Source organism: Aethalodelphis obliquidens, unplaced genomic scaffold (genome assembly GCF_003676395.1).
Source record: "Aethalodelphis obliquidens isolate GAN/ISIS:26980383/991018 unplaced genomic scaffold, ASM367639v1 scaffold56, whole genome shotgun sequence".
NCBI classification, from domain to species: domain Eukaryota; kingdom Metazoa; phylum Chordata; class Mammalia; order Artiodactyla; family Delphinidae; genus Aethalodelphis; species Aethalodelphis obliquidens.
The window spans coordinates 6,300,562-6,323,011 of record NW_020838000.1 but is presented as its reverse complement, the minus strand read 5'-3'; the positions used below and the strand labels follow the sequence as shown (position 1 = coordinate 6,323,011).

At 40.8% G+C, this 22,450-nt stretch overlaps 1 pseudogene; it reads right to left on the bottom strand.

The window, feature by feature from the left end:
- Window positions 1-1,019: 1,019 nt before the first annotated feature.
- Window positions 1,020-20,309, bottom strand: LOC113609336 (nuclear receptor subfamily 2 group C member 2-like; annotated as a pseudogene).
- Between the last annotated feature and the right edge of the window lie 2,141 nt (window positions 20,310-22,450).

Genomic DNA, 22,450 nt, shown 5'->3' with positions numbered 1-22,450 from the left:
TCTTTAAAAATAAGCAGTAGGCATGTAAGAGTTTTAGTGTAATTTTACATACATTCCTTATTTCAATACGTAGTATTGATTTTGATTTCCACCAAATGCTTAATCATAAGGGCATAGGTAAGTGAAAATTCAGTGAGTAGGAATAATTTTAGGGGGGCAATAATTTAAAAAATGTGTCTATCTACACGTTGGAATATAGTCTACTTAACACATAATAAGTAAATAAAAGCACAGGTTATCTAACCACTTCTTGAAATTTTAAAATCAGATCTTGTCTAAACAATTTTATTTTTGCTAAGCTTTAATCTTTTTTTTCTTTTAAAAGGACAACTGTTGTTAATAGGCAATTAGCTGCTTTCTTGAATATAATGAGAAAACCTTCACAAACCATATTAACGCAAATTACTATAATAAGTACAAGGCAAAAGGGCATAGTAATCCTTTGTGGCTTTATTCTTCTTTGGAAGCGGTCAGGAGAATATTGGCTTGAATTCTGTCATCCTATCTACTTACTTTACTGTGTTCTTAAAAACACTATTCATAAAACTTCTTAGGTGACAAGTTGAGCATTCAATGGAATGTTAATAGCAAATTATTTGCAAATGTCTAGCTTAAGGTTTTTTAAAATGAATTAGAATTTACCATGGAATATAAGGCTTCTTTGTTTTTCAAGAGTTTTCTCTTAGTTTTCTTTAACACTAGTCTCTGACATTATAAAACATTGTTTTTTGTGTTTTGACAATTTCTAAATACAGATTGAGTTAAAAGATTGTTCCAAAATCTGCTGCTTCATCAAAAGGCATTAAAACATTTCTTATGGCAGGAAAAGAGCCTATTAGTCTTTTAGTTGCTTGTGTCTGATATTAACAGGTAAGAAGAAACCAGGTAGGAAATGACTAACATACTGGAAATATTTGCACATACCAAAATACCACGACTTCATTTTCTTTGTATCTGAGCGGTCCTGGGTGGATCCTTGTGCTTCTCAGCAGGTGTGTGGTGTGCTCTATAGATTGGCATCAGTGATCTATCTGGCCATTATACTCTGCCATCTTCTTCTTGAGGATGTAGGGGATTATGCTGTCTATGGAAACATTGCCAATGAGATCAGTAAAAAAAAAGTTCTTCGGTTATGTTAGAGCTCATCAGCCTGAGGCCCAGCAGGCGGTTGAGAATCTGGACCAATCAGTAGGTGTCTTCTGAGTAGGTTTTCTGAAAATAATCCTCCATCTGTGCCTTTCTTGGAATTTTAAAATCTGGCTTGTGCTGGCCAAACCTGGATGATGGGGGGTAAAGAAAACTACAGCTTTTACACAACTCCTGAAGCTTCCAGATGTGCTCCACGACTTGCTTTATCTGCTTGCCAGAAAGTTTATCTTCCTGGATATCTTCTGCAGCTGATTGACTATGGCCACAAGGTAATGGAAAGACTCATGATCTGGGCCAGTCCAAGGGTGAAGAGCTCATTTCAGCAGGCTTGCAACAGGCTGGTTTTGCAGTCCTTCCCAAGTACCTGAAGGGCTGGGGTTGACCTGGCCCAGTGCATGGAGAGGAAAAGCAGGCAGAACGTAGACTTGCAGAGGTAGTACACGTTGAGGTACTCTAGAATTGGGCTGGTCATGTGATGTGAGTGTTTAAAAGGAGGAGGGCTTGGACCTGAATGATGAGTGTGGACTGGTCTCTACTGATGACATAGATGCTCCCTCCTCCACTGGTGTCTATCCCACCTGCCAGGCTTGGAGGCAAGGAGCTGTCTGTCGTATTAAGTGCTTTAGCGAAGGTATTACATGCCCGAGTAATCTCACTTGCAGATTGGTCCTCCTACCGTATTTCTGAAGCATCACCACTGTTAAGGGATTCACTTAGGTTGACAAAGGAGGTTACTCCATTTGCCAGTGTGCCCAGAGCTGCTTGTTTCAGCCTCGGAATCCGTGGTCAGGAGAAGGGTACCATCCTCATGTATGAAAGGCTGCATCCAGTTCACAAGCATCCTGGAACAAGACCTATTTGTCTTGATCTACTTTGTCTGCCACAAATGTGGGAGTGGCTATCAGAGGATTTCTGGATCCTTCTGGATAAAGATTTTTCTCAGTTGAAGCAGCACTATTGCTTGGTTTTTCCCTTTGCACATCAAAGGGCTTCTGTTCACTAATCCCAAACTCCTAATTTATCCCTCCCCCCATCCTTCCCCTTTTGGTAGGTTTGTTTTCTATGTCTGTGAGTCTGGGAACTTTGATCGTGTACATCTGTGGAGGAGTGTTCACGGAGGATGCTTGTGGTTCATTACCTATACGTGGGCAGACTGCTGAAGTGTGATTTCTTGCACATAGCTTTCTTCCTTGTCAAATTCCACGTGTAAAACAGAGTACTCAGTAATATTGTCTACACAGTAGATTTGTGACAGAGTTTTTGGGGCACTTGGGCTGTTGGTAGGTACCTTCATTAAATGGCTCTTAGTGTTTAAGGGCCGTTGCTCTGGGGAGACATGCCACAATGTTATTCAAGAACCTTATTTCAGGGGCTTCCCTGGTGGCGCAGTGGTTGAGAGTCTGCCTGCCGAGGCAGGGGACACGGGTTCGTGCCCCAGTCCGGGAGGATCCCACATGCCACGGAACAGCTGGGCCCGTGAGCCATGGCCGCTGAGCCTGCGCGTCCAGAGCCTGTGTTACGCAACGGGAGAGGCCAAAACAGTGAGAGGCCCGCATACAAAAAAAAAAAAAAAAAAAAAAAAAAAAAGAACCTTATTTCAGAATTACATAAACCCTCACTATAACTTGTATTACACACTAATGAAATACAAATACTCAAATAAAACATAATCTATGTTGATATGCATTTTGTGGTCTGTGTGTGTAGTTAAAGTGATTGTGTATTAATCCTTCACATGCTATTCTGAAGTCAGTGCACAGTCCCCATCCCTCTGAATTTTGGGACGGCAGGCTTTCCTTTCATGAGTCAGCTGGTCAAGAAAGGTCAGAAGAGCTGAAGTAAGGAGACAGCGAGGGATTATTCTATGACACTAATGACTCGACTGTATCATTTTTTTAAATTTATTTTTTATTAATTTTTGGCTGCATTGGGTCTTTGTTGCTGTGCGCAGGCTTTCTCTAGTTGTGGCAAGCAGGGGCTTCTCTTCGTTGCAGTGCACGGGCTTCTCATTGCGGTGGCTTCTCTTGCTGTTGAGCATGAGCTCTAGGTGAGCAGGCTTCAGTAGTTGTTGCTCGCAGGCTTAGTAGTTGTGGTGCACGGGCTTAGCTGCTCCGCGGCATGTGGGATCTTCCCAGACCAGGGCTTGAACCAGTGTCCCCTGCATTGGCAGGCAGATTCTTAACCACTGTGCCACCAGGGAAGCCCTCGACTGTATCAGTTTACCATTCTTTGGGGATCCGAAAGAGGAGGGGGTAGAAGGGAAGGTCTCAGGAAGAACAACTTTTTGCTGTTAAAACTATTACCACTTCCTCCTACATGATATTCCAAATCCTGACTACTCTGAGGATGTCACCCTATTTTGAAACTAACAGGGAAGGGAGAACCAGAAATGTGGAAAAGGATTAGAACATGACTTTAAGTGTCTTATAGGAAAGCATTTCTATTTTATTTCTTGAGAAAATGTAAACATTATCTTAAATAAAATAATTTAAACCTTTCAAACAGTTGGAAATAGATGTTAAATGTATTTGTTAAATTGCTTATGATTCATTAATTCTCAAATATTAAATGTTAACCCATAAGAAGTTTTAAGTTTTAAAACTTTTAAAAGTTTTAAATCTAATGTTTTAAGAGAGGGGTTGGTTTTATGATCTGGAAACTTAATTTAATTTTTTATGAATGCAAAGTTCACTGAAGGTTTTCCTCTGGAACAGTTTCATAAAGAAGAGGACAGGACAAATATCTACAAATATTAATAGTGTCATATTGAAAAAGTTATTAGTATTTTAATAAAATCGATACATTGTTTTGTGCTAATAATAACTAGAATACTTTAAAACTAGTTAAAGTTATTAGTAATTTAATGAAATCAATACATTGTATTGTACTAATAATAACTGGAAACTTTAAAACTAGTTTCTATTTTTTGTGTCATCTTTTCAAAGGATTTTTTGTTCTGTTTGGTTTGTATTAAATTTTTAACCTTTCTTGCTTTGAAACAATTTCAGATTTATAGAAAATTTGCAAAAGTAGTGCAAAGATCTATAGAGCTCTGTATATCCTTCAGCCAGATTTTCAAAATGTTGATATTGTTCATATTTGCATTCTTTTACTCTCTGTCTCTCTACATGCACACAAACACACACACACATACACACACACAAATACATACACATACATTGACTGTGGGTTTTAGTTTTTCCTGAACTGCTTGAAAATAAGTTGCATACATGATGCCCTGGAACCCTTAATATTTAGAGTGTATTTACAATGCAAAAATCAAAATCATGAAATTGACTTTCATCGAACATGACCATATAATCCACACATCCCACTCAAAGTTTGCCTATTTTCTCCAAAATTTCCTTTATGAGTTCAAGATCCAACCCTGGATCATGCATTGCATTTAGTTGTCACTCCAACTTGGAACAGTTTCTAAATCTTTGTCTTTCATGACTATAACATTGTTTTTAAAATTTTAATTTTCTATTTTGTTATTATAAAAAGTACTTTTCAGGCTTCCCTGGTGGCACAGTGGTTAAGAATCCGCCTGCCAATGCAGGGGACACGGGTTCCAGCCCTGGTCTGGGAAGATCCCACATGCCACGGAGCAGCTAAGCCTGTGCACCACAACTACTGAACCTGTGCTCTAGAGCCTGTGAGCCACAAGTACTGAGCCTGCATGCTGCAACTAATGAAGTCCACACGTCTAGAGCCCGTGCTCCACAACAAGAGAAGCCACCACAATGAGAAGCCTGAGCACCGCAACAAAGAGTAGCCCCTGCTTGCTGCAACTAGAGAAAGCCCATGCACAGCAACAAAGACCCAACGGCAGCCAAAATAATAATAAATAAATAAATAAATAAATAAATAAAATTTTAAAAAATGTTCTTTTCCCTATATTGTTTGTCCAAAATATATATTTTTTCACATCTTTATTGGAGTATAAATGCATTACAATGTTGTGTTAGTTTCTGCTGTATAACAAAGTGAATCAGCTATATGTATACATATATCCCCGTATCCCCTCACTCCTGTGTCTCCCTCCCACCCTCCCTATCCCACTCCTCTAGGTGGTCACAAAGCACCGAGCTGATCTCCCTGTGCTATGCAGCAGCTTCCCACTAGCCATCCATTTTACATTTGGTAGTGTATATACATCAATGCTACTCTCTTACTTCATCCCAGCTTCCCCTTTCCCCCGACCCTCGTGCCCTCAAGTCTGTTCTCTACGTCTGTGTCTTTATTCCTGCCCTGCCACTAGGTTCATCAGTACTGCTTTTTAAAATTTCATACATATGCGTTAGCATATGGTATTTGTTTTTCTCTTTCTGACTTACTTCACTCTGTATGACAGACTCTAGGTCCATCAAACTCACTACAAATGACTCAATTTTGTTCCTTTTTATGGCTGAGTAATATTCCATTGCATATACGTGGCACATCTTCTTTATCCAATCATCTGTTGATGGATATTTAGGTTGCTTCCATGTCTTGGCTATTGTAAATAGTGCTGCAGTGAACATTGTGCTACATGGCTCTTTTTGAATTATGGTTTTCTCAGGGTATATGCCCAGTAGTGGGATTGCTGGGTTGTATGGTAGTTCTATTTTTAGTTTTTTAAGGAACCTCCATACTGTTCTCCACAGTGGCTGTATCAATTTACATTCCCTCCAACAGTGCAGGAGGGTTCCTTTTTCTCCACACCTTCTCCAGCATTTATTGTTTGTAGATTTTTTGATGATAGCCATTCTGACCCATGTGAGGCGATACCTCATTGTGGTTTTGGTTTGCATTCCTCTGATGATTAGTGATGTTGAGCATCTTTTCATGCATTTGTTGGCCAACTGTATGTCTTCTTTGGAGAAACGTCTATATAGGTCTTCTGTCCATTTTTGGATTGGGTTGTTTGTTTTTGTGACATTGAGCTGCATGAGCTACTTGTATATTTTAGAGATTAATCCTCTGCCAGTTGTTTCATTTACAAATATTTTCTTCTATTCTCAGGGTTGTCTTTTTGTCTTGTTTATGGTTTCCTTTGCTGTGCAAAAGCTTTTAAGTTTCATTAGGTCCCATTTGTTTATTTTCATTTTTATTTCCCTTACTCTGGGAGGTGGGTCAAAAAGGATCTTGCTGTGATTTATGTCATAGAGTGTTCTGCCTATGTTTTCCTCTAAGAGTTTTATAGCGTCTGGCCTTACATTTAGGTCTTTAATCTATTTTGAGTTTATTTTTGAGTATGGTGTTAGGAAGTGTTCTAATTTCATTCTTTTACATGTAGCTGGACCATAACATTTTTGAAGAGTAAATACCAGTTACATTAGAGACTCTTTCTTCATTTGGAGTTGCCTGATGTTTCTTCATAATTTATGCATTTTGGGCAAGAATTGTCTTATCTGTTTACATTTGTATTTTTGTATATGTTACATAAGATAGATAATTTGTCAGTAGTGTAGAACATGTGTATAATTTATAAACAAATAAAAGGAGCTACATGCTTAAACGTTTTTTTACTGATGGTGATACATGGAGATAAAGGCTTGGAGGCTGCTCTACTAAGTGTTAAGGAGGATAACCAGACACAGTCTAGGAGCTGGAGCCTAGAAAGAAGAGAATGGGCATTTCAACTGGGGAATTGTGGGAGCCCAGGAGCTTTGAGCTGCTGAATTATCCTGGTTCTGAATAAGTATGCAATTTAAGCCTCGCATCATTGCGTGATCAGATACTTTAATTAAAAAACCTGGTTTAACATTTTGTGATGTAGAAATTCAAAAGCCTATGTTTTCAATTTATTTAGATACTTGATTTTATTGGCTGTCATGGTTGAAAAAGTTCTTCCAACAATATGTTAATCCAAATGGAAAAAGCATATCTTTGATTATGCTTTCCAAATTGTAATTGTTTAAAGCTAATTCAAAATTACTTAAATATTATTGTTAAAAAATAACTAGGAAATTTTTATCTAGTGAAGGTTTATAATTTTAAAAGTTTTAACATCTAGGTCTTTTTTTCTTTTTTAAAAAAATTGAAGTGTAGTTGCTGTACAATATTATATGTTATAAGTGTACAATATAGTGATTCACAATTTTTAAAGGTTATACTCTATTTACAGTTATTATAAAATATTGGCTATATTCTTTGTGTTTTACAATATGTCCTTGTAGCTTATTTTATACCTAATAGTTTGCACTTATTAATCTCCTACCCTTATATTGCCCCTCCCCCTTCCCTCTCCCCACTGATAACCACTGGTTTGGTCTCTATATCTGTAAGTCTGCTTCTTTTCTGTTATATTTACTAGTTTGTTGTATTTTTTAGATTCCACATATGTGTGATATCATACAGTATTTGTCTTTCTCTGTGTGACTTATTTCACTTAGCATAATGCCCTCCAAGTCCATCCATGTTGCTGCAAATGGCAAAAATTCATTCTGTTTTATGGCTGAGTAGTATTCCACTATATATATATCACATTATCTTTATCCATTCATCTGTTGATGGACATTTAGGTTGCTTCCATACCTTGTCAACTGTAAATAATGCTGCTCTGAACACTGAAGTGCATGTATCTTTTTGAAAGAGTTTAACATCTAGGTTTAACATGCACTGAAATTTTGAAGCTTTTTCACAAGTTGAAACAATTTTCCAGGTTTCTTAAGTGTGCATGCATTAGAGTTTTTTAGGCTACATAAGTTCTGGAAACAACATGTAAAAAAAAAATGGTTCAGATGAACCTAGGGGAGGACAGGAATAAAGACACAGATGTAGAGAATGGACTTGAGGACACGGGGAGGGGGAAGGGTAAGCTGGGACGAAGTGAGAGAGTAGCATTGACATATATACACTACCAAATGTAAAATAGATAGCTAGTGGGAAGCAGCTGCATAGCATAGAGAGATCAGCTCAGTGCTTTGTGACCACCTAGAGGGGTGGGATAGGGAGGGTGGGAGGGAGACACAAGAGGGAGGGGATATGGGGATATATGGATACGAATAGCTGATTCACTTTGTTATACAGCAGAAACTAACACACCATTGTAAAGCAATTATACTCCAATAAAGATGTTAAAAAAAAAGTAGCTATGTTTTCGTCTATTGTTAGACTGAATTTTTTGTGGTGTGTCACATCCTTGTGTCTTCTAGTTGTCACTATAGCCAAGGTCAGCACATTTGGATCTCTTGATTTCTTTGTAAGAGGCAAATGAAGAACTCGTCTTTCAGTTGGCCAGTTCTTTCAGGCACTTTGCCACAGTCTCTCCTTCAATCCTCTGCATGGTGGCTTTGGTGGACGCCGTGGGGCACTTCCCCCAGCCCTTCATGTCATGTTGATGGCTGGCAGGTCATCCTCTAGGTACAGCTCTCAGTGGAAGAAAGACGCCTCACCCAAGGTCACATCCCCTCCCAGGGGCAGCTCTCATTCAATAACAGGTCGGGTCTGGATTAAGGGCTGAGCCAGCTTGTGGTGAGATGGGACCACATTGAGGGGCCATCCCAGCTCCAGAGCTACACAGGGGATTGGTTGAGGACCTTGTGGGAACTTCATCTCAGTTCAATTTCTCCTTCTGCCTAATCCTGCCTCCTTCACTTCCCCACAGTTGGTCCTAAGGGCATTCTCCAATAAAATTTCTATGTGATATTCTTTCTCAGAATCTGCTTCTCAGGGAACCTGATCTAAGAAAGTTACCCTCTCTACAAGAATGCAAAGAGTCCCCTACATTTTAAAATGTCTTGTTTTTGTAAGTCTAACCTCACCCACGACATCCTGTAGCACTTTGCTGTCTTATGGCTTCACCATCTTTGCTGCCAATAGCTTGCCTGTGAATGATAGAGGGAATGCATTTCATGTGGGGTACTTTATCTGTACCTTTGCTTGGGAATTTCTAAAATTCCAATTCAAGTAGTTTCCTGCTCTTTTCCATGTATTGTAATCTTTCTAAAAGAAGTTATTAATAACTGAGGGAAAATATTATTTCGTCCTCTATTGTCGTGTCCCACAAAAAACAGTTCTTCGTGTATTTTGTTATTGGAAACAGAATCCAGAAAATACCATAAGCTGAAATGTGTTAGAAACATCAGTGCTTCATCCAAATATATAGCAAACCTTCAACACTATGTAATTTGTTCCAACATTTGTTTCTTTACTCTTCTGTAATGCTTTCCATGTATCATCCAACAATATTTGGCTGACAAAGATATACATTTTGGGTTTCACCATATGCTTTTTTTGGTATTATTTCAGCCTTTAACTGTGACAGAACAAGTGTTTCCCCAATGAACGTGGCTCTGATTTGTAAAATACCTTTGCTTTAAAATGAGAAACCTCAAAAGAAACTTCTAAATATTTATTACCACATTTCATGACACTTTGTAAAATTCCATATGTAGTGTTGCATGATTTTATAAATCCCTGAAAAATCGTAATGGTTTTTCTTCAGGTTTGAGGTGCATCATTTTAACACAGCCTATTAATGTTTATGGCATCATGCTACCACTTGCTATGTCTATTTCTGGCAATATGGCAAACCAGATTACCCAGAAAGCTTCCTGCTAGAAAACACTTGCACATGTTAGAGGAAATATAAAAAGATATCATTTTAAAATGTGTAACTGAGCCAGAAAACATGTAAGGACATTTCCAATGGGCTAAAAATGAAGTATAAACTGAACTCCAGAGCCAAACCACACTGGAAGCCTGGGAATGGGATCAGGAGACAGTAACATGGAATCCTTGTCTCAGTCACATAGAGGTTCATCTTAGGACCTACACAAGCATAGGTGATAATGACTTGGGAATTCTATGAGTTTAAAGGTTGCATTTGAGACCCCCATAGAAAGCTGGGGCCTTTTTTTTTTTTTTAATAAATTTATTTATTTATTTTTTGGCTGTGTTGGGTCTTCGTTTCTGGGTGAGGGCTTTCTCTAGTTGCGGCAAGCGGGGGCCACTCTTCATCGTGGTGTGCGGACCTCTCACTATCGCAGCCTCTCTTGTTGTGGAGCACAGGCTCCAGACGCACAGGCTCAGTCGTTGTGGCTCACGGGCCTAGTTGCTCCGCGTCATGTGGGATCTTCCCAAGACCAGGGCTCGAACCCGTGTCCCCTGCATTGGCAGGCAGATTCTCAACCACTGTGCCACCAGGGAAGCCCAGAAAGCTGGGGCCTTTGAAGATGCACACTAGAAAACTTATCCAGTGGTGCAGAATAGTGTCTGAAGGACATTTGTATGTCTTCATTTAGATTTTAGATAGAAAAAGTCTTTCCTGAAAATTCACAACTATATCCCTATCCTCACCCAGAGTTGGGATTGAAATCTTTCTAGCTTTATGGTTCTGGAAACTTCAAGTCAATAAATTAACGTTAAAGAGCTCCGAGCCTGTGAAAGAGGTAGGCTTTTGGCAAAGTAAACGTAAAACCTCTCAGGAGGAGTACCCTCCATCCAGATAGCATGAGATACCCACCAAGAGAGTCCAAAAGAGTCCTGAAGAGCTCACAATACAAAATTACAAAGCACATAAGGAAACCCTGTACCACCATTGTGAGTCAGCATGGTCAATAAGCAGCAGTAATGTACTCTCAAGAGCTTCAGGTAAGAGAACTACTGAAGAGTAAGGATTCAATAAGGATGCCTAAAATAGTGAGCTTCAAGGACGGCTCCTAGAGCTTTAGGAAGGATGGAGCTGAGACTTACTGAGATGGGAAAACTTAAGGAGGAAAGGAGATTTTTTTTGGTAGGGGTGGGGGTAGAAATCAGGAGTTTGGATTTTTACATCATAGTTTTGAGATATCTATTAGCTATTCAAGAAATGAGACTTTTACAGGCAGCTAGATCGATCTATCTATCACTTTACCTATCTATCCATCCATCCATTTACCTATCAGTTATCTCTAACTCTTTCTATATCTATCTATGTATATATATCCAGACTTCCTAGTATGGAAATTTGGCATATAATTGGCATCTGTTGACTCCTCCCATTACATTTTCTTCCAGTTCTCCACAGGTGTCGGGCCCTCTTTTGGCCCTTTGAATGCCAGGGACTCTCAATTGTTGTTGCATATAAAACTACCTGGGGGAGATTTAAAAAATTCTGATGCCTGGGTTGCATCCTATTATGTTTATCAGCATGTCTGGGGGGTGGAGCCAGGCATCAATACTTTAAAAAAACTGGTTTTTTTTCCAGTTTTATTGAGAAATAATTGACACACATCCCTGCATAAGTTTAAGGTGTACAGCATGATGGCTTGATCTACATATGTTGTAAAATGATTATTGCAATACGTTCATATAACATCCATCATCTCATATAGATACACTATAAAGAAAAGAAAGAAGAAAAGAAAAAGGGAAAAAAAATTCTTGTGGTGAGAATTCCTAGGATTTACTCTCAACAAATATCATGTATATTGTATAGCAGTGTTAACCAGAGTCATCATGTGGTACGTTGCATCCTAGTACTTATTTATCTTATAACTGGAAATTTGTACATTTTGACCACCTTCCTCCAATCCTTCCCCCTCCTCCCTCTGCCTCATGTAACCACAGGTCTGATTTTTTTCTATGAGTTTTTTTGTTGTTGTTGTTTGTTTTGTTCTGTTTTTCTTTCTTTCTTTCTTTCGTTTTTAGATTCCACATATAAATGAGATCATACAGTATTTGTCTTTCTCTGACTTATTTCACCTACCATAACAACTTCAAGTTTCATACATGTTGTTACAAATGATAGCATTTCCTCATTTTTTTATGGCTGAATAACATTCCATTACATATATACCACAACTTCTTTATCCATTCATCCATTGATGGACACTTAGGTTGCTTCCTAAGTATTTTAGCTATTGTAAATAATGCTGCTATGAATATGGGGGTGCATATATCTTTTTGATTTAGTGGTTTCATTTCCTTTGGATATATTCCCAGAAGTGAAACTGCCAGATCATATGGTAGTCCAATTTTTAATTTTTTGAGGAAACTCCATATTGTTTTCCACAGTGGCTGCACCAATTTACATTCCCACCAACAGTGTACAAGGGTTCCCTTTTCTCCACATCCACACCAGCATTTGTTATTTCTTGTCTTTTTGATGATATCTCATTGTGGTTTTAATTTGCATTTCCCAAATGACTAGTGATGTTAAGCATCTTTTTATGTACCTGTTGGCCTTTTATATACCTTTGGAAAAATGTCTGTTTAGGTTCTTTGCCCATTTTTAATTGTTTTTTTTTAAACTATTGAGTTGTATGAGTTCTTTATATATTTCGGATATTAACCCCTCATCAGATATATATGTTTTCCTTCTTTTCCTAATTGTGAAACCAGTACACAAAGAAACATAATTGGAGGAAGGTGGTCAAAAAGTACAGACTTCCAGTTAGAAGATAAATAAGCACTAGGATGTCATGTACAGCATGATGACTATGGTTAACACTGCTATATAATATACAGTTAACCCTTGAACAATGCAGGGGTTAGCGACACCTACCCCCCCACACAGTGGAAAATCTAAATGTAACTTTTGACTCCTTAAAACCTTAACTACAGGACTTCCCTGGTGGTGCAGTGGTTAAGAATTCGCCTGCCAATGCAGCGGACACGGGTTCGATCCCTGGTCTGGGAAGATCCCACATGCTGTGGAGCAACTAAGCTCGTGCACCACAGCTGCAGAGCCTGTGCTCTAGAGCCTGCACACCACAACTACTGAGCCTGCATGTCACAACTACTGAAGCCCGCACACTTAGAGCCTGTGCTCCACAACAGGAGAAGCCATCACAATGAGAAGCCTGCGCACCACAACGAAGAGTAGCCCCCGCTCTCCACAGCTAGAGAAAGCCCATGAGCAGCAACGAAGACCCAACACAGCCAAAAATAAATAAATAAATAAATAAATTAATTAATTAATTAAAAAATTAACTACTAATAGATTACTATTCACCTGAAGCTTAACCAGTCCCATAAGCAATTGATTAACACATATATTGTATGTTCTATGTATTATATCCTGTATTCTTGTAACAAGGTAAGCTAGAGAAAAGAAAATGTTATTAAGAAAATCATAAGGTAGAGAAAATACATTTACAGTACTGCACTGTATTTATCGATACTCTTAGGTTTGTGTCTGTCTACAAGATAGATCATCTGTCTGTCAGTACCTACAGCAATATTGTCTTATGTGATGCAATACACTGTAGACTTTATGCTTATGACTAACACTAAACTTCAAAGTGAAAAGGTAATGTGAAAAATAAATTTATGTTTATTTAGAGGTATATCAATTCATGCATTGATATTGAAGCAGTAGCAACATGATTGCTTTATGGTAGCCTAGTGTAATCAGTTGTTTCACAGTAGCCTCGCCTGTACACTAATGAATGAATCATTGTAAAATTTTTATGGCATACAGTATTATAGTCATATTCATAATATAGTAATGGAAACATTGTTACATTTTTAAAAAAACACTTACCTGTGATGATAGGCTGATAATGCAATTTCTCCAATTACAAGAGAGAGACATACTGTACTGTAATGTAATTCTTTTTTTTTTTTTTTTTTTTGTGGTATGCAGGCCTCTCACTGTCGTGGCCTCTCCCGTTGCAGAGCACAGGCTCCAGACGCGCAGGCTCAGCGGCCATGGCTCACGGGCTTAGCCGCTCCGCGGCATGTGGGATCTTCCCGGACCCGGGCATGAACCCGTGTCCCCTGCATTGGCAGGCGGACTCTCAACCACTGCACCACCAGGGAAGCCCCCTAATTCTTTGAAAGCAAAGTTATAAAACAGTAAGAAAACTAACACATTATTCATTTTATATTAAATATCACTCACCTTATGCCTACGTAAAACAGGCTATTCACTTCAAGTCTTGCACATGATATTCTACATGTTTATTTTTTTTTGTTTGTTTGTTTTTTTTTTTGCGTTATGTGGGCCTCTCACTGTCGTGGCCTCTCTCGCTGCGGAGCACAGGCTCCGGACATGCTGGCTCAGCGGCCATGGCTTATGGGCCCAGCCGCTCCGCGGCATGTGGGATCCTCCCGGACCAGGGCACGAACCCGCGTCCCCTGCATCGGCAGGTGGACTCTCAACCACTGCGCCACCAGGGAAGCCCTACATGTTTATTTTTGTATATTTATTGAAAAATATCTGCTTATAAGTGGATCATACAGTTCAAACCCATGTCGTTCACAGGTCAACTGTCCAGGGAAGTTAAATGAGTAGATCCTAAGAGTTCTCATCACAAGGAAAAAATCTTTCTTGTCTTTTTTTGCTTTCCCTTAAAATTATTTGTTTTTTATTGGAGTATAGCTTGTTTACAATGTTCTGTTAGTTTCTGCTGTACAGCAAAGTGAATCAGTTATACATGTAGATGTATCCACTCTTATTTAGATTCTTTTCCCATATAGGTCATTACAGAGTATTGAGTAGAGTGCCCTGTGCTATACAGTAGGTATCTATTAGTTATCTGTCTTATATACAGTAGCATGTATATGTCAATACCACTGGGCATATTCTGGAGAAAACCATAATTCAAAAAGATACATGCACCCCCAATGGTCATAGCAGCATTATTTACAATAACCAGGACATGGAAGCAACCTAAATGTCTGTTGACAGAGGAATGGGTAAAGAAGATGTGGTACATATATACTGTGGAATACTACTCAGCCATAAAAAAGAATGAAATAATGCCATTTGCAGCAACATGGATGAACCTAGAGATTATCACAATAAGTGGAGTAAGTCAGACAAAGACAAATATCATATTATATTGCTTATTTGTGGAATCTAAAAAAAATAGTACAAATGAATTTATTTGCTTTCCCTTTTTATTGTATCAGTATGAGATGATGGATGCTAACTAAACTTGTTGTAATTATTTTACAATATGTGTAAGTCAAACCATTATGCTGTACACCTTAAACTTACACAGTGATGTATATCAATGATATTTCGATACAGCTGGAAAGCAAAGTACGTAGAAAGCATGAAGTATTTGTCATCCTGTCACTCAGAAAAAAAAAATCAACCTTTTTGGCTTACGCTTCTCTAGTGTTTATATGGAAATAATAATACTACACAGTGTCTTATAAAACGCCCAGGATCTGCCCTCCTCATCCATTTCTGACATGTTTTCTGCTCGTTGTTCTTTCAGCATGAGCGCCCCCTGGCCCCACTGCTGTCACTTATGCACTCCAGGCACACTGTATCTTCAGGCCCTTGTCCTGGCTCTTTCCCAAGTGCGACTGATTTCCGAGAGACACCAGTGAGCAGCAGCTGGAAGCGAGACCTTAGTTCCCTGACCCGGGATTGAACCCTGGTCGTGGCAGCGAGGGTGCCGAATCCTAACCACGGGACAACGAGGGCCAGTGGCTGGTCTGAGCTCCTGTCCTTGTCTGCCTTGAAAAAAATAATTCTGACAAGGAGACAGAAGGTAGAGAGGAACGAAAGGTGTTTATTACAAAAGCAGAGTACCTGCCGACAGATGCACAGGTGAGCTCGGAGAAAAGTCGCGCCTTTGGGAAGTTTAAATCATTTTTAGAGGGGTAGTCTTCCCGGTCTTTGTTTCCATCTGGCTAATCGTCTTGCTTTGTTCTTTGACTCAGGGCCCCCCCTTTGGACCCCCGAGGAGCCTTTCTGTGCATATGCAGTCAAGGCCTCCCTGGCCCCAAGGATGAGAAATCCGTGACGTGACGTCTTGATCTTTTACCCAAGCAGGGTTTAGCTCCTCTCTGCCCCTGCCATGATTGTTATTTTAAAGTGTTCACTGGAGGCAAAGTCCAGCTATTTACCTTGTTCCTGTTGTTATTTCTATCTCGAAGTGTAAACAGGGGGCTGGTTGTAAACGTCTAGCCTGCAGCCCATCTATCTCCTGCCTTAGAACCATCTCCCTAAATACCCCTCACCTTCTAGTCTTTGCTCAGATCTCACATTCTCAAAATAGCCCAGCCTGACAGTCCTATTTAGATCCAAAACCCACTCCACACTTCCTTAAACCCACCACTTCTGGGCCTCCTTAGTCTGCCCCACTCTGCTTTCCTTCACAGGATTCAGGATTTTCTAACATACTGGAGAACATACTTATTTAATTCCATCTATTGTTTATTGCCAGGTTGCTTCCCCCAGACCCCCTTCTAGAATGTAACTCTTTAAGGCCAAAGGATCTTTGTGAGTATAACAGTGATTGGCAGCTGGTAGATGGGCAATACACATTTGCTGAAGGGATGAATGAATAGATAACTGTAACTAAAAGTCACACACTGTGACATGCTGTTTTGTAGCCTTAGTGATAAACTGTTGTTTTAAACTTAGCCATATATTGCATCCATCTCATCCCATAAATCAGTATTCTTTGACATGGCTATATCCCTGAAAGGTTTTATGATTTATTTCAAACTGTTTCTGTTTGCTTTGTTAAGTACAAACATCAGTAAAGATTTGAAGCAAGGCTAGGGAAGAGCTGACCACACCCATTCATTACATGTATTCATATTTATTTGTTGAATAAATGAATATATATTTTATTGTATAAATATGAAATATTTTAATAAATATTATACTTTATATGCTTCAAATCATAGGCCATACCTATTCATTATTATATATATTGGTATATATACATCTTATGAAAAACTGGTAGTGGAGAAGCTGAGGGAATAAAGAATTGAATTATATATTGAAATAATATTCTTGCAGGTAGGAGACATATGGGACTTAACTTTTTTCTCACCAGTCATTGGCTACAGCAGAAGCTCTCTCCAGCTCTGATTGGGGTTATCCCTTTCTCACTGAAGTGGAGGTGTCTGTGATAGCAGCTGCCCCTCTCCCGTAGGAGAGCAAAGCCAGCAGCTTCCCTTCCCCCTGCCTCTGTCCCCCCCCCGTTTCCATGGGTGGCCGGTCCTCTGGTGGAAGACAAAATGACTCCAGACTAAAATGCACATTTTATTCTTAGATATCATTTTCAGATTTGGGGGGAAATGGTGTGTCACGGGGAAGAAAGAAGCAAAGACTCTTGTGATTAATGGAGGGAATTCCATTTTGCCTCTTGTCCTTTCCTTTGTTCCTGGGTTAGGCTTATTCTCCCCTCTCCATTGTTCTGCTGCTGACTGTTGTGATTGTGTGACCTCCTATGGCTTTTTCATCTGTTCGCCAGTGTGGTTCACTCATTCCAAACAACAGCAGAGACATAAGGAACTGTAACTCAGACTGGAAAAATGGCCAGCCTTTCTTATTGTTCTTCTTTGGCATTTGTGTTGTTTTTAATTACTCTTTCTTGCTAATTATCCTGGTGACATTCCTCCGAAGCTACAAAAACTTGCCATGGGGCCCCAAACCCCTCTCAACCTTCTGCTGCTTCTGTTTTTTTTTTTTTTTTTTTTTTTTGGCTGCACCGTGTGGTTTGTGGGATCTTAGTTCCCTGACCAGGGATCAAACCCGTGCCTCCTGCAGTGGAAGCACAGAGTCCTAACCACTGGACTATCAGGGAAGTCCTTCAACCTTCTTATTGACAGTGATAGTATGCTCTCAAAGGGAGAGCACGCAGGCTCAAGTGAGTAGCTGCGCTGAGTTTCTTTGGCAAGCTGGTTATGTGGGGGGCAGAAATGAAGGGACAGAACATTTATTGGGGAGGGAGGAGTTTGGGGGTTGTATTCCCTGATTTTGATGCCAGCTCCAGCTTCCCGAGGGGAGGAGGGATTTGTGTCCTTATTTAGCCTTGATGGGAAGTGTCATAGCAGTGGTGCATGATGGGAACCTCTTATCTGCAAGGCTAATTTTATTGTAATGAGGGCATAGTGAGCAAAAGGTTACATTCAGACGCTGGAGATTCCTGCCTTTTCCCACCTTCCTTTGCCTCCAGGACACTTATCACCCCCAAATGTGTGGTTTCCTGTCACTCTGGAGGTTCCTGCTTTCCTCTGTCTGCCCAAGGACCCCTGTTGTTGACAAGATATGTGGTTTCCTGACACCTGGCCCATTTCTCCCTTTCTCTGCTTGTATCTAGCTACCTGCCTGCTGTAACATCCCCCCCCCCCCGCCAAGGAGTCTGGACCCTTAAAATATTTTAAGGGCACGGGTGAGACGGGAATAAAGACACAGACCTACTAGAGAACGGACTTGAGGATATGGGGAGGGGGAAGGGTAAGCTGGGACAAAGTGAGAGAGTGGCATGGACATATATACACTACCAAATGTAAAATAGATAGCTAGTGCAAGCAGCCATATAGCACAGGGAGATCAGCTCGGTGCTTTGTGGTCACCTAGAGGGGTGGGATAGGGAGGGTGGGAGGAAGATGCAAGAGGGAGGAAATATGGGGATATATGTATATGTATAGCTGATTCACTTTGTTACACAGCAGAAACTAACACACCATTGTAAAGCAATTATGCTCTAATAAAGATGTTAAAAAATATTTTAAGGGTCAAGGGTCAATAGTCCCTCTTCTGTAAGTGCTTCCAGCTGAGCATGGGCATTGTCCTTACCTGAGGGTCCAGATCTCTTTGCTTTTCTGTCAGAGAGAGGGGTCTCGGGGTTGTTTATAGTGGCAGAGGTGGTTAGTGGGGAGTAGAAGGAAGCAGCAACCTTGTCCAGTGGGTGTTGATGGTCCCCATCCTCAGGTGGGATGTGTTGAAATCCTGATGCATCGTCATTTAAAGTTGGAGATTTTTGAAGCCGTGGTGTTTTTTTTCTCCCTTGGCACCTCAAGTTTTGATACAGCAGCTGTAACAGGGAGGAACTAGAGTACATCTGAATATAGTTATTAGTTATATTAAACATTAGTTTGGAATATTGTCTACTCCCTGCGTTGGCTTTCTCTTGGTATTGTTAACCATTATCATGTTTTTATTGTGAGTTTTAGTTTTGTTTATTCCAGTCACTAGATTCTTCCACCAGATAGTGACATTCCCCGCTGTTGGATATTGGAAGTCTGGTTGGTGTCTGTCACCCACCTGTGATTACTAAAAATTAGACTGTGATTGTAGTATGTTTCATTAAGCCATCTTAATTTTTGTCCCTGGATGCTAATACCAGAAAAACCGAGGCTAGCTTCGCCTAAAAGCTGAAATACTCTTTCCTCTAATTTGGAGGTGGGTGTCTGTTCCAGAGAATTTGGCCCCCAGTTGGTTCCTGCCCCAGTCCTTCCTTCCTTACTGGGTGGTAAATGAGAACCCAGCATATTTTGCTGTTACCCCATCAGGTCGCCCAAGGAAGCAGGGAGTCCTAAAAGATGTAGGTCCTCTGGGGAGGTGAGGTTGCCAGGGCAGATCCAACAGTCAGATGAGTTAGTAACTTTAGCAATGGCATTCATGGAGTTGGACAGAGCAGCGGTCCCCAACCCTTTTGACATCAGGGACCGGCTTCGTGGAAGACAGTTTTTTCACGGACTGGGAGGTGGGGGGATGGTTTCGGGATGATTCAAGTGCATTACATTTATTGTGCACTTTATTTCTATTATTATTACATTGTAAAATATAATGAAATAATTATACAACTCACCATAATGCTGACAGGATGTGAAGCTCAGGCGGTACTGCGAGCGATGGGGAGCGGCTGTAAATACAGGTTAAGCTTCACTCGCTCACCAGCTGCTCACCTCCTGCTGTTGGGGACCCCTGGCATAGTGGATGTTTGTCAACTGGAGCTGTGCTGAAGTGAACAACAAGGAGGACCCTTAGTATGGGTGTGGTTAAAGGAGACGTGACTTCATGAGAAGCAGAAGAGCAGAGAAATGGAGAGTTTACTGGAAATAGAGGGTATTGATGCCTGGAAGGGAGATTATTAGCCTCTTTTAAGTGATTTTTATAGGGGTGACAAATTTTGTTTTCCTGGGATTCCCTGACCCCAGACCTGTGGATCTATAAGTTTTTTAATTTCTGGGGGAATATTTTGTGTCCTGTATAATACATAGAGCAGACAAAAATATTCCCTGGTTTTGGTTTTCGGGGAGAGTAAGAGTTGCCCCCCAAGGCTGGGAGAAAATCCCTTTCCAATAATGGACTGGGGCATTAGCACGACAAGAAACTCGTGACTTATAAGTGTCTTTCCCCAGGTGCAGGTTAGAGGGGTGGTCAAATGTTTTACCTTTGGTTTTCCTTCTACCCCAACAATAGAGCCGATTTCAGGGGCAAGGGGCCCAGCATGAGAAGGCAGGACAGAGTAAGTGGCTCCCATGTCCACTAGAAACTGGACAAGTTTACCTGCCACGTCAGTGGTCACCCGTGGTTCCCCCTGTGTGATGATGACTGTCTTCTCGGGAGCCTTGGGAGGTCTCAGGTCCCCCAGTCAACCATTGCCATGACTGGCGTCGGGGACCTTCCTCACTCCCTGCGGAGCTGGGGGCATTCCCTCCTTCAGTGGCCCATCTTCTTGCAGAGTGGGCATGGCTTCTTGGGTGTAGGCTTGTTGCAGGAAGGGGGACCCTTCCAGGGCCCGAGAGCGGGCTCTTCTCTAACACTCGGAAATGAATTGTCCGAGGAGACACATGTGCTGACAAAGTAGGAGACTTTATTGGGAAGGGGCGCCCAGGTGGAGAGCAGTAGGGTAAGGGAACGCAGGAGAACTGCTCTGACACGTGGCTCACGGTATCGGGTTTTATGGTGATGGGGTTAGTTTCTGGGTTGCTCTGGCCAATCATTCTGACTCAGGGTCCTTCCTGGTGACGTGCGCATTGCTCAGCCAAGATGGATTCCAGCAAGGAGGATTCTGGGAGGTTGGTAGGACATATGGATTTATGGACTGGTGTCTCCTCTCTCCTTTTGACCTTTGCCGAATTCTTCCGGTTGGTGGTGGCTTGTTAGTTCCGTGTTCCTTACCAGGATTTCCTGTCGTAAAATAACTCATGCAGATGATTACTGTGGTGCATGGCCAGGGTGGGTGGTTTCAGTCAGTGTTTTCCCTAACAGGCTGGGACCGGCTTCCCGAGCATTCCTTGCTCCAGTGTTTGGGGCTCCCACAGCTAAAACAGGCTCCCTTTCTTGGCGGGGGTCTTCAGAGAGTACTTTTGGGGTGACCAAGAGGTTTTTTTTTTTTAAAACATCTTTATTGGAGTATAATTGCTTTACAATGGTGTGTTAGTTTCTGCTTTATAACAAAGTGAATCAGTTATACATATACATATATCCGCATATCTCTTCCCTCTTGTGTCTCCCTCCCTATACCACCCCTCTAGGTGGTCATAAAGCACCGAGCTGATCTCCCTGTGCTATGTGGCTGCTTCCCACTAGCTAGTTATTTTACATATGGAAGTGTATATATGTCCGTGCCACTCTCTCACTTTGTCCCAGCTTACCCTTCCCCCTCCTCTTATCCTCAAGTCCATTCTCTAGTAGGTCTGCATCTTTATTCCCGTCTTGCCCAGGTTCTTCAAGACAATTTTTTTCTTTTTTTTAGATTCCATATATAAATGTTAGCCTACAATATTTGTTTTTCTCTTTCTGACTTACTTCACTCTGTATGACAGACTCTAGGCCCATCAACCTCACTACAAATAACTCAATTTTGTTTCTTTTTATGGTTGAATAATATTCCATGGTATATATGTGCCACATCTTCTTTATCCATTCATCTGTTGATGGACACTTAGGTTGCTTCCATGTCCTGGCTACTGTAAATAGTACTGCAATGAACATTGTGTTAGATGACTTTTTTTTTTTTGCGGTATGCGGGCCTCTCACTGTTGTGGCCTCTCCCATTGCAGAGCACAGGCTCCAGACGCACAGGCTCAGTGGCCATGGCTCAAAGGCCCAGCCGCTCCGTGGTGGGATCTTCCCGGACCGGGGCATGAACCCGTGTCCCCTGCATCGGCAGGTGGACTCTCAACCACTGCACCACCAGGGAAGCCCATGACTGTTTTTGAATTATGGTTTTCTCAGGGTATATGCCCAGTAGTGGGATTGCTTGGTCACATGGTAGTTCTATTTTTAGTTTTTTAAGGCACCTTCATACCGTTCTCCATAGTGGCTGTATCAATTTACATTCCCACCAACAGTGTAAGAGGGTTCCCTTTTCTCCACACCCTCTCCAGCATTTACTGTTTGTAGATTTTTTGATGATGGCCATTCTGACTGGTGTGAGATGCCATCTCATTGTAGTTTTGATTTGCATTTCTCTAATGATTAATGATGTTGAGCATTCTTTCATGTGATTGTTGGCAAGCTGTATGTCTTCTTTGGAGAAACGTCTATTTAGGTCTTCTGCCCATTTTTGGATTGGGTTGTTTGTTTTTTTGATATTGAGCTGCATAAGCTGCTTGTAAATTTTGGAGATTAATCCTTCGTCAGTTGCTTCATTTGCAAATATTTTCTCCCATTCTG